The 13,443-nt window shown below is 35.2% G+C and overlaps 1 pseudogene; it reads right to left on the bottom strand.

Annotated features, from left to right (window-relative positions):
- LOC149208459 (LRR receptor-like serine/threonine-protein kinase FEI 1) overlaps positions 1–13,443 on the bottom strand; it is a 151,512-nt pseudogene that overhangs the window by 132,603 nt on the left and 5,466 nt on the right.

Below are 13,443 nucleotides of genomic sequence, written 5' to 3'. Positions count from 1 at the left end.
TTTTTTTAGATGTAAGAAATAAGGTCTCCTAATTACACTTCCCCGACAATAGTGCCAAAATGTCTAGTCAATTTAATGTCTTAAATTGCTCTACATAAATTATCAATCCGGGTATCGTAAATTGATCAAGTGTAGTGCACTATATGTGCTGAGTTAACCTTTATCTTACTTCGTTATTTTATAGTTTATGTTGTTTTTGGGGGTTTTGTTTCTCATTCTTAAGGAAATTAATCTAAGAAAGAAAAGTTATGCTTCTAAATGAAATCTCTAAATGTTAATGGACAACTAAATCTAACGACTTTTAATGTTAAAATCTAATTTCTAAAGAAGGAAGAAAAGGAAATGAACAGATCAAAACTTTGAATAGTTAGATTAATCTAAGCCGGCAAAATGTCTATGAAATTAAAGAAAAAATGATAATCAGCTAAATGAAGTGTTTTATCGCTATGCTATACAATTTTGGGAGAACTACCTCTTTGTGATAACATTTGGAGGGATCCAATACTTCATTGTTCTAAAACTGAAAATGAAATTGCAACAAAATTAAATGAAAGACTATGACTGAAAGTGAAATTGCAACTAATCTACTATAACAGCTAAATGAAGTGTTTTATCACTCTGCTACACAATTTTGGGAGAACTACCTCCTTGTGATAGCATTTAGAGGGATCCAATACTTCATTGTTCTAAGAAAAAGTAAACATAAAAATGCATAGAAAGACTCATTCATAAATGAAATACTTCACCACTTAGTTTTAAGATGAACCATCAACTGAAAGGGCTTTCGGAAATATTCACTTACAACATGAGTTATTAAACTAACATCAAATCTACTGTGTGCTCTAATGCTCCAAGCACCAATTGGAAAATAGGAGGACTACTTTCTTGGACTATTTTGTTAAGCATAGATTATACAATTAGATAGATCTACAATCAACCTGTTGAACACATTTGCATGACTTAAACTTGAAAACAATAAAATGACATGCTTGAATGAAATAAAAGCAAAACTACAAAATAAAATCTACTCTACCTTACATTCTAATATGCTCCATGACATCTCCTACTTCACATCTCCTTCCATGTTGGGAACTTCAAAGCTTTATTCAAATTCTTCAAAATTACAAAGTACAACAAGTTGAGCTAACAAAGTTTACAAAGCTTCCAAATAAAGGAGAGAGATCTCCTATTTATACAAAAAGATGAGAAGTCATCTCATTAATGAGAGTCCATGAATCTCTCCCTATACCTCTAGAGTTATAATCAAAATAGGAAATGATAAGACACATGTCTTCTTAGAGTTTCAATACAAATAGGAAATGTGACACATATCCTCATGATCCCATGATCTTCTCCACTCAAATTCGAATTTGGCCTTAGGATGCCACATAAAGGTCTTCTAGAAGCTTCCTTTTGACCTACACATGTCAACAATCTCATCCCACTTGTTAGGTATAAGCATATGCACATTATTTTCTAATTTTTAACCACAAATTCACTTAAAAATGCTAAGAATTAATAAATTTTGGAAAAACATAAATGTGACCCAATAATGATGAAAGTGAGATGGATGTAGTGACATGGCAGTGAAATGAAGGTGAAATAGAGGTGATATAATGGACATGATAGTTAAAGTGTAATGGAAGTGAATGACAATTTCAAGACCCAATAGTATTATCACAAGTTTGTTAAGAATTATAGGAGAATAGTAGCACCTCTAACAACATTATTGAAGAAAGATGCATTTTCATGGCCTCCAGAAGCAACAAAGGCCTTTGAACATCTTAAAGAGGCAACGTACCCAACACCGACCTTAGCTACATCGGACTTCACAAAAACCTTTATTGTGGAATGTGGTGCCTCAAGAAATGGAATTGGTGTTTGTTTTAATGCAAGAAGAAAGACCCATTTCTTCTGAAAGTCATCCAATCAAAGGAAGGTATTTACACAAAGCTATTTATGAGAATGAAATGTTGGCAATATTATACGCACTTAAGAAATGGCGACCCTACCTAATGGGAAGACACTTCAAGGTAAAAAAGGATCATGATAGTATTAAATACTTTTTATAACAAAGATTATCTTCAAAAGAGCAACAAAAATGGGTCACAAAGATGTTGGGTTATGACTTTGAAATCATCTACAAAAAAGGGAAGAAAATTGTTGTGGCAGATGCACTCTCAAGAAAGGATAAGGATGTGGAAGCATTGCTTTGCGCCATTTCTATTATCCAACCATGTTGGATAAATAAAGAAAGGGATGAATGGAAGAATGATAAAGAAGTGTGGGCACTCATTCAAAAGCTACAATGATCCGGATTTAAATAGGAATGCAATAAAGTATAGAGATAACCATAAACATAGAGATGCAGTGGAAATAATGCTTCATTTCATTAATGTAAAATACTGAAATATGCTTACAAACATAAATGGAAATAAACCAACTAGGGCGATGGTAGCTTATCTCTGAGAAGAGATGTGGTGGCTACATGCCTCTGAACTATGTTATAATGAGGCTTGAAGGCCTATTTATTGTTGAGAAATAATGGAAAACCCTTAACATCCCAAAACCTAACCCTAGAAGATGAAACGCCAAATTGTGGGCCCCGTTTTGGGTAAGTTGGTACATCAACTTCCTGGGGTCATAACTTTGGCACCCGATCTTTGTTTGATGTGTACAATAGCTCGTTAGAAAGATCTATCCGATCACTACAACTTTGGGAAGAGCATGGGTCCATGGACCCAGGTTGCTCTCTGATTTCTCAAAAAACGTCGTTTAGGGCCTCAAAACATATCGGGAAGTTCAGGACCCAAAAAACTGCTAAAAATAGTAAATTGTGCTACAATTAAGGAAACTGAAAAACTGAAAGAGACAATTGCGGGGCTCCAAATGGGATGGGTAGGTGGCCACCAACATCCACCTGGATCATTCCTCCCCCCTTAGGAAGCAATGGTCCCCATTGTGTTGAGTTCCTCCATCTACTGAACTTGGTCCCTGGTGAGCTATTCTGTAATCTTGGATGTGTCCAGTAATGGTGGGAAGCATGGTCGAGGGCAGTACACATTGAACACTCGGTGCAATTGAAGGAATGGGGGAATGCTATGCTTCAAAGCATTGTTTCCCGTAGCCTTGGTACTGGTGTAAGGACCATGTCGGAGTGGTCTGAGTTTCTGATGGGCTCTTGTAAGGCGTTCTTTCTACAGATGCAACCAGACTTTGTTTCCCACCTGAAGCTTGTGTGGTACCCCTGTGGGTGAGGAGAAGTTGTTCCTGTGTTCTGTCATGACCGTATCCCTTTGCTGCTGTTGTTACATGGAGGGACCCTTCACGGGGGTCATGGATGTGGTGACGATCTTCCCCTTACTTTGGGAGCGAACCAGACAAAAAACGAATTTCCTAGTCTAGGAGATGAGCTTGCTGCCTTTCTTGGCAGTGATCACAGAGGTGGCGGTAGGTGAGGCTACCTCCGGTATCTTGTATAATGAATCACCCAAAGTAATAATAATAGCGCAAGGCCTTGACTCATACACAACATGTCGCCTCCACAAGTATGGCTGGCCTAATAGTACATCACAAACATCCAGAGGTGTAACATCACACAATACCTCGTCTGTGAAGGGCTTGATGTTGTAGGGAAGGCGGCACTGCTGGCAAACTTTGAGATCTCGTCCTTCATGAACCCACTCGATACTGTATGGTTGTGGGTGTGGTGTAGTTGGTAGGCCCAACTACTTCACGACCTCTCCTGAAATGAGGTTCTTTTGGCTGCCACTATTGACAATGAATTGCAGCGGCGAACCCTTCACCCACATCTGTGAGTGGAAAAGACGCTCTCCCTCCTCTAGGTCTTTGGGCTCATTCTTCTGGATCTTAGTGGTGGCCATAGAAAATTTTAGGGGTGAATGTTCACCCTTTGGCGAAATTAAGGGGTTTTAAATTTCTAGTGGGCGAATATTTTGTATCATAGTACATTTTTACAAATCACCTCAAATAGCCCACCATATTTTAAGGGAGAGGGTAAAAAAGGTAAATTTAGCCCTTGAAATTAGGAGTTACAACCTTCCATTCGCCCATTTTCAAGAATAGGTTTTATTTAAGTGAATCCTATGGGCCAAAGGCCCAAATACCATATTTATAAAAGAGGTATGGTAAATTAATAAAAATATAAATAAATGAGAGGTATGGTATATAAATAAAACATTTTTTGTATTTACTCCATAAGTCACTTTATATACATGCAAGGGTGTAAACAAGTAAAAATATAAGTAAAGTGGAGGTATGGTAAATAAATAAAATGTCTTTTTATACTTACTCAAAAGGTATGGTAAATAAATAAAAATATAAATAAACTAGACGCATGGTAAATAAATAAAACCTCTTTTTATATTTAGTCCATAACCCTCGTTCTATTTATGAAGGCTCAAGAAAGAGGTTTTATTTAAGTGAATCCTATGGGCCAAATACCATATTTGTAAAAGAGGTATGGTAAATTAATAAAAATATAAATAAACGAGAGGTATGGTAAACAAATAAAACATTTTTTTATATTTACTTCATAAGTCACCTTATATTTACGAACACTCAAAAAATCGTTATATTTATGTGAAACCTATGGGCAAAATACTATGGGACAAATACCATGGACTAGATTGTTATTAATACCATGCAAAAAAACATTATTAACCCTAATATTAGTATTAATAAAAATAAAAATGGCAAATGGTATTGACCCATGGTATTCACCAAAATGGCACATGGTATTGACCCATGGTATTCACCTGGAATGTAGCCTATTTAAATGGGCGAATTAAACCAGCATAGATCCATCTTTACTCTGGATCTACTAACCCCCGAGAGGTATCAAATATCATGATATGCAAACTAGCATAGAGTGAAAAAATATTTGATCCAATCAAGACTAAAAATGGATGTTGTACTTTAATGTATGTTAAACATTTTAGCTTGGTTAAAATAAAAAATAAAATAAAAATCAACTATTAATTTTATTAATTTTTATAAATTACTAATAGTAATTTTTAAGCTCCAGGTTTATGATAACCCATGGTATTGACCCATGGTAATACCATGGTATTCATGTGAGCATAGACTATTTAAAGGGGAAATTCTATCATCTTAGATCCATCTTAATTCTGGGTCTACCAAGTGCTCAGAGGTATAAATAGATTTCATCCCCCTAAGAGTGGTAGATGTGGAGCTAAGATGGATATAGGTTGGTTTTTATGATAACGAAGATATTAAATAGACTTAGGAAATTATATTGTAAAAACATCTTAAGGTGAATGGTTAAAGCATAGACATTGGACAAGTATATTTGTATACTTCTGTTTTAAACTAAAACAAATCCAGTGCTAAAAGGAATGGATTGATTGCACTAGTCATCCTTCTATAACTTTCCAAAATATGTTGGAGTAAACAGATTGTAATTTGGGTAATTTTTCTAATTGCAAACAGGAACATACTTGTGTATTGGCAGGGTGGTTACGAGGTCCCTGGAAGTGATGAATTTGAATTTTTCTTGGTTTTATATATAGTATTAGTTTTTTTCTTATGCTTTCTGTGAATGGCACGGATGAATTTTATCCTACACCCACTAGGTTATCAATATGTAATTTCTGTAATTTTGATTTCAAAAGATATTTTAAATAAATGCAATGATTTCATTTGTGTATTCAATAAACACAAGATTTTATAATTGAGTAAAATATTTGCCATGCCTGGTGAGAGATTCGCCAAAAAATTATATATACATATCATATTATTGATAAAATCGCCTTCCATTTTTCCTATATACCATGGAGATTCACCCATTTATTATACATGTAAATTTAGGGGGGGTTCTTAAAATTTTCCCTGGTGGTGGCAACAGTGATGCTGGGATCCGCATCAATGATCTGCTTCTCTTTGCCATTCCCCTTGTCGGGTTTTGACTCAAGGTTGGAACATGCATCTGATTCTGAAGCCTTCAACTCAGCCACCAACAACTACTTGGTCCGACACTCACTTGTGTTATTAGTGGGACCCTTGTGGAACTCACACCACTTTCATGTGTTCTTCTTCGACTTCGTGGTGTTATTCTTTTCTTGTGGCTTCGAAAGGTTGTGTTGGGTCACCCCGCCTTCACTTTGTCCTTTGGTCTTCGGATTTACAAATCTGAAGTCTCGCTTCTTCTGTTTGAACTTTTGCTCGATTTTGACAGTGTATCGGTAAAACGTGCCAAGCAAGGAGATTTTCAGGAACTCCATCTCTTCCTGGATGTATATGTGTAGGCAGCCACAGTATTTGAGTACCAAATGCATCTTAGAATCTTTGATACCCAACTATGTGCGAAGGGTATGAAAAATGTTTGTGAACTCTAGCACATCTTGGTCCTGTCCCTGCTGTAGTGTGGTCCATTTGATGTATTTGTCCTCATACCTTTTGACAGGGTAGTACTGCTCCTTGACAGCATCCCAAAATGAATCGCAAGTGGGTGCGACTGAAAATAGTGAGCCTGTACTTTCATTCTTCCACTCACAGTAGGTTTCCCACCAGTCCTTGACATGGGGGGCTGCTTTGAGAAGAGCGAAAAAAATCTCTTCTCGACTCGAAAATTCATGAACAGAAAAATACCCTTCTAGTAGATTTAACCATTTACCTACGGCATCTACGTCTATTTGAACCTCCAAGATGGAGATTTCAAAATTAAATTGTACCTTAAAGGGCGTGGCGTTTCCAGAGTAACTACTGGAAGTCGATGTGTCGCCTCTAGGTAGCCGCTGAAGGATCTGCGCAAAGCTGTCCACCATCACATTCCTTTGTCACTCAAGGGCTTCTTCGAGCAAGATTTTGATAGGATCTCCTGTCCCCTCCTCTTTCTTTTCATCCACCATGGAAGTCTGTCGGGATTTGTGAGGCTGGTCTTGCAAAGGTTTGACTAGTTCAAGCCCTAACTCCTTATATCCCAACCTCGTTGGGGACATGCAAAGAAAAACAGAGAAAAAGAAAACCGCTCTGATACCACTGATCCAGATTTAAATAGGAACATAATAAATTACAGAGATAACCATAAACATAGAGATGCAGTGGAAATAATACTTCATTTTATTAATGTAAAATACTGAAATATGCTTACAAATAGAAATGGAAATAAACTAGCTAGGGCGATGGTAGCTTATCTCTGAGAAGAGATGTGGCGGCTACATGGCTCTGAACTGTGCTACAATGAGGCTCAAAGGCCTATTTATTGTTGAGAAATAATGGAAAACCCTTAACATCCCAAAACCTAACCCTAGAAGATGAAACACCAAATTATGGGCCCCATTTTGGGTAAGTTGGTACATCAACTTCTTGGGGTCGTAACCTTGGCACCCGATCTTTGTTTGACATGTACAATAGCTCATTAGAAGGATCTATCCAAGCACTACAACTTTGGAAAGAGCAACATGGGTCCACAGACCCATGTTGCTCTTAGATTTCCCAAAAAACGTCGTTTAGGGCCTCAAAACCCGAAAAACTACTAAAAATAGTAAATTGTGCTACAATTAAGGAAACTGAAAAACTAAAAGAGACAGTTACGGGGGTCCAAATGGGATAAGTGGGTGGCCACCAACATCCACCTGGATCATACAACAAGATCCCAATACGTCTGATACATTTAGCTGGAAAAATGATTCGTTATGGTACAAAGATTACTTATACCTATGTAAGAATTCCCAACTCAAACACATGATTCTTATGGAATTGCACACTTCTCCCTTAGGAGAGCACTCACGATTTTTAAATCTTACCATAGGGTTAAGAAGGAATTTTTTGGGATGGCCTTAAATTATATATTCAAAATTTTGTGGTGGAATGTTTGGTTTGCCAAAAAAATAAAGTTGAAACAATTAAGACCCTAGGTCTATTATAACGTTTATCCATTCGAAGCCAACATTGGGAGGAGGTTCCAATGGATTTTATCATAGGTTTACCCAAGTTTGAAGGAAAGAGTGTCATCATGGTGCTAGTTGACAAACTTACCAAGTATGCACACTTTTGTGCATTATCTCATCCATTTAAATCTAGTACAGTTTCTACTGCATTTATGGGAACAATTCAAAAGCTACATGGAAACCCAAAGATTATTGTAAGCGATGAAGATCCCATTTTCAGTGGAAAAATTTTGACAGAATTATTTTCTTGTCTCGGTACTTAGTTAGCTCATAGCTCATCTTATCATCCTCAATCTGATACGAAAACTGAGATAGTAAACAAATGTTTGGAAGGATATCTTCGTTTCTTTGTCTTGGATAAACAAACACAATGGGTCAAATGGTTGCCTCTGGCTGAATGGTTGTATAACACTTCCTTCCATACTGCAGCAAAATTGACCCCATTTATGGCACTTTATGGATATCATCCACCATCCATCACATCATATTTAAGATAAAATTCTAAGGTTCAAGCAGTGGAAGATCACATCGAGCATCAAAAACAAGTTCTCCAACTCTTAAAGGAAAACCTCACTTTGGTGCAGAATAAAATGAAACAACGGGTAGATCAACATCGCAGTGAAATAAGTTTTGATGTAGGTGACTGGGTATTCCTACTACTACAACCATATAAAAAAATTCCCCTCAAGAAAGCTAACAAGGATAATAAGTTATCACCAAAGTATTATAGTCCATACAAGGTATTGCAAAATATTGGTACTATGGCATACAAATTGGAGCTTCCTGCAGCCTCTCGAGTGCACCTAGTTTTCCATGTTTCATGTTTAAAGAAGTTTATAGGTGACAAGCTCCCAATTCAAACAATATTTCCAAAACTTGACGAGGAAGGAAAAATCATATTGGAACCTAAAGAAGACAGAAAAAAGAAATTGACAGCTACGAAATCGATCAATTTCGTAGTATCTCATATAGTGGAAGAACTTATCTGCTGAAGATTCCACATGGGAGGATGAGAATTTTATACAGAAGCATCCATAACTACTCAAGCATTGAGGACAACACTTTTTTGAAGGAGAGGGACATGCTAGGTCCCTGTAATACTAGTGATTCCCCCATTATTATTGTCATTGTAGCCCTTATTGTTATTATTATCCCTTATTGTCCCCACATTGTTATTAGTGTGCCCCATAGAACCCCACTATTGTTATTGTTTTTCCCTTACATTATTAGTGTTATGTCGAATTTTATTATATTGTGACCCCTTAGACTCCTATATATAGAAAGGAGGTTTAGTCATTTGTATCATTCAAGAATTGTTCATTTGTGTAATGTAAAGGAGGTTTCCCCTTCGAAGAGGTTGATTTTGAAGTCGTTGATCTATCTTTTCTATCTTTTTGTGAGCTGGTTTATAACACTCCTCATTTTTCCTATTTTAAATAGAATCACTTACTTTCACTATGCATATCTTCCAAATACATGAGGAGTAGATCTGGGTTCTTGGGAGATATACCCAACATAATCATTAACTTCTTAAATTCAATGGTGTACTTTTTCACATTATGCCCTTAACTCTACCTAAAGTGATGCTAGCAAATCCACTAGTCCCCTACAATACAAATAGGGTATAATATATAAATTATGAGGGTTTTAAACATATCCATTTAGTTATTTTTGGAACACCCTCTAGCCTAAGTGTTGGATTTTCCACTAGGTTAGGGCATGGACCCCTAATTTTAGTTAATCAAATGAAATATTTTTCTTTCTCCAACATCATGGACATTGAAATAAAATTCCAACTATTGCAACTTCTAATTCAACCTAACAAAATCAATCTCACCTTGGTAGGATGTGATGACCATTTTCACTTCCATTTTAAATAGGGATTTTGAAAAAATTATGAAACTAGAACTTAATTCCTCTTTCTCTAGCTCTTTTTTTAACATCTTTTATTGGTTTTCATTATCTCCCTATTTATCATCCTATTCAAATTATATCTATAGCCAAAAACCCCCTCAAAATGCCAAAAATTATTCTCTAGAGCCACCATGAGGAGGCCCATGTTGTAATAATATTAATCACATGATATGAGCATTATCACCAAGTGATTGTATTAGTCCATGGGGAAGTTTGAAGACCTACTGGTGTTTGTCGAACACCAATTGCAAATTCAATATGAGATGATAGGGAAGAATCCTTATAAATGTGGATGACATGGAATTATACAATAATTCCTTAGTGAACCTTCTTCAAGAGATTTTACATATGGTGAGAATTGATTTTTTTTTTTAGAATCTTCTTTGATACCTTTGAGAGTCTAATAATTCCCATCCTTCTCAAAACTCATGTATAATGCCAAGATATCCATGGTTATTGGACCCAATTTTCTCAACCATTTTGCACCAAAAATGATATCCCAACCTTTCGTTTTAATGGAAAAAATGTGAGTTTTGTAGAAATAATCACCCATTTGGAGTTTCACATTATCATGCTAGCCACCACATTTCATAGATCCCCTATTTTCAATCATGATTTTGAAATTCATTAATAACATGGATATCATTGTAGGTTTATTTTGCAATATGATGATGAATGAAATTGTGGGTGCCTAAGTAGTATTTATTAATACGATCACCTTCTTATGCTTGATATAGCCAACAAATTTTAATGTCTAGGGAGATGAAATTCCATTCAAGGCATGAGGGGAGATTTTGGGTTCTTCTCAGTGTTGGTCCAGAGTGAGAACATCCTATGTAGGAGGTGGATTCAAATTGTCAACTTTGACGTAAAATAATTTCCAGTTATAAATATTTTATGTTCACATTTATGCCTAGGGAAATATTTTTCATCATAATTATAGTAAATACACTTGAATTGACAATTTTCTATCTCTTCCCATGTCATCTTGTGGATCTTGAGGGGTGGAGTATGACGTTAAGAAGGAATACAGTTTCAATGAGTTAATGGAACAAATATTGGTCTTTTGGATTGGGAAAATATCACAACCTTTGCATGAAATCTAGTTGGTAGTGGGGTGATTCATCTCAGAGTGGATTGTTATTTCCCCCTTAATATGACTAATATAACATTACTTACACCATGATTTTTTAATATTTTATGCAAATTTGGTAAGTAGTACCACAAAATTAATATCATTTTTCAAGGTGAGTAAAATGGTATTTCTCAAACTACTTCTATGCAATGTATCTTGGAGATGCTTTTTTTCCCACTATCAGCACTACCAATGTTTTTTATTTAGATATATAACTCTTATATTTAGCTTAAATGGGTCATACTCTATAGTGTGAAGGGACAAATAATGTTCCATTTGGCCAACCCATTTTATCAAATTGGATCCATCCAACCTATTGAAATCTAACTTAAATGTAATTGATGCAACATATTGGGAGAATGGTTTAGAAAGTGATTATAGTTTCTAGAGCCTTCATTAATAGAACATTCAACATCATCATTCTTACCCTCTATCTTGTCAACTTTATGAAAATAAAATAAGAGTTTCCTATTGATTTTGGTTATGTGGTTCTGAAGTTGGTCCTTGGTTACATCTACCACTTGGATGAGGGACATGACTTCTTGCATTATGCCATTCATTTTTCTTCCATCGCTCAAATGTCTCTAGTATGATCCATGGGACCATAGGGACAAACTAAAGGGTTACAAGGGAAGTAGACCAACACTATTAGTGTCGTAAGGGGATTTTGATAACATACATAAATAAGGGTTTGTTCAATGTGGGAATATGAGGTTACTTAAGATCTATATCAAAATCAATGTAATGAGTAGAGTATTTTGAAATGGATCTCCCATAATGGTTTGGTTGAGGCTAAGTAATTTCTTTCTTCTTTATTTTTGGGTATTTACTCCTTCCTTACTATTATTGTACATATGGAATTCTCAAATTTACAAGATTCCAAATTATGTAGGAATTTCACTACTTATGTTGTATAGGTAAGGGTTTTGAAGGATTCTAAGATAAAATGAATGTTAGGAACTTGTTGATGGTGTTGGAAGCCACAAAAGGTAAGGGGATATAACTGGTATGAGGTACCAATTAGACCTCACACCATTTTGGATAGGAGTCCCATTACTAGCATTTGCTCCACATGTTGCAAAGGAAACGCCGTAAGGCAATGGCATGAGAAATAATATCATAAAATAAAAATGTCAAAATTTGAGGAATGAAATAATTCAAGTCAAATCTGGTAATAAAGAGGAGGCAACAGTGACATAAGAACTGACTTGGATCAAAAAATGCAATGAAGTGCTGAAAAGCTAAAACAACAACCAAGTCTGAAGAAGTAGGCAGATTTGGGTTCAGTATTTGCTATTTTGTGGGATGCTGCAAAGATGAATATTTATCACATTTTTAGTTCTCAATTTTGGATTCATTATAGAGTGTACAAGATGTCTACAATGCTCCTGATCCGATTTTGAAGAAGAGATGTTGGGAATTGATGGAAGCGTTTCAATCCGATTGGAGGAAGAAAAATGGTTGTTGATAGAGATTTCAATGCAACTCTTATACATTCAAAGAAAAGCAGAGGGTTAGGATTCAATTTGACCAACCTAGAGATTGTGGACTTTGTTTCAAGTGGTTGTCTTTGGCATCCAACTCCGACGAGGGATTGATTCACTCGGACTGATTGAAAGGTGGAGAGGAATCACAATGTAGAAGGGACTGAGAGATTTCTTGCAAATTCCCAGTGATTTCCACATAACTTTTGTTTTGAATCCTAATCCCCAATAATTCCAAATCTAAACATAGACTGATATTAGGAAATTTGGGTACATCTAACTTGCAAATTTTTGCCTTTGATATTTGTAAACATTTAGATATCTCATCCTAACTTCAAAGAAAAACGAGAGGAATGATGGAATAAACATATTCAGTTTAGATAAAAGAATGTTTGCCATGGCCCAAAGACTTAAAATTTTGAAGGAAAAAATGAGTCATTTAAATAGAGAAGCTTCTAGTGGCATTTTTAAGAATAAAGAAGCCATAGGAAAAAATACGGATGAATTGAAAACAAACATTCGAGCTAAGGATTGTCAAAGGACCTTCTCAAAGGCTCGACTCTGAGGACCTTGACAAAGTTCACAGACAGGCGCAGATTCTCTCAAAATATAAATATAGGGTAACCCACATTCTCTCAAAATATAAATATAGAGTAACCCTAGTTGAGGAAAGGTGACAAAAACACTCAATTTTTTCATAATGTGATTATCTAATATTATTATAAATTTTCTTTTATTAATCAAATAATAAAAAAATATAAAAAATATATAATTAAATTTTTAAATATTAATATTAATTTAAAATCTAAAAAATCCAAAATGGTGTAAACTATATTTTATAATCTTCTATTTTTATTATCCAATATTATTAAAAAATTCTTTTATTATTAAAATAATATGATAATATACAAAAACAAAAAAAAACCATATAATTAAATTTTGAAAAAATAATATTAATTTAAAGTTAAAATATAAAAAA

The sequence above is a fragment of the Pinus tabuliformis genome, chromosome 1_2 (assembly GCF_031772625.1).
Source record: "Pinus tabuliformis cultivar Carrire ecotype Pingquan chromosome 1_2, CPIR1, whole genome shotgun sequence".
Lineage (NCBI taxonomy): Eukaryota > Viridiplantae > Streptophyta > Pinopsida > Pinales > Pinaceae > Pinus > Pinus tabuliformis.
This window is presented reverse-complemented; position numbering and strand designations above follow the sequence as displayed.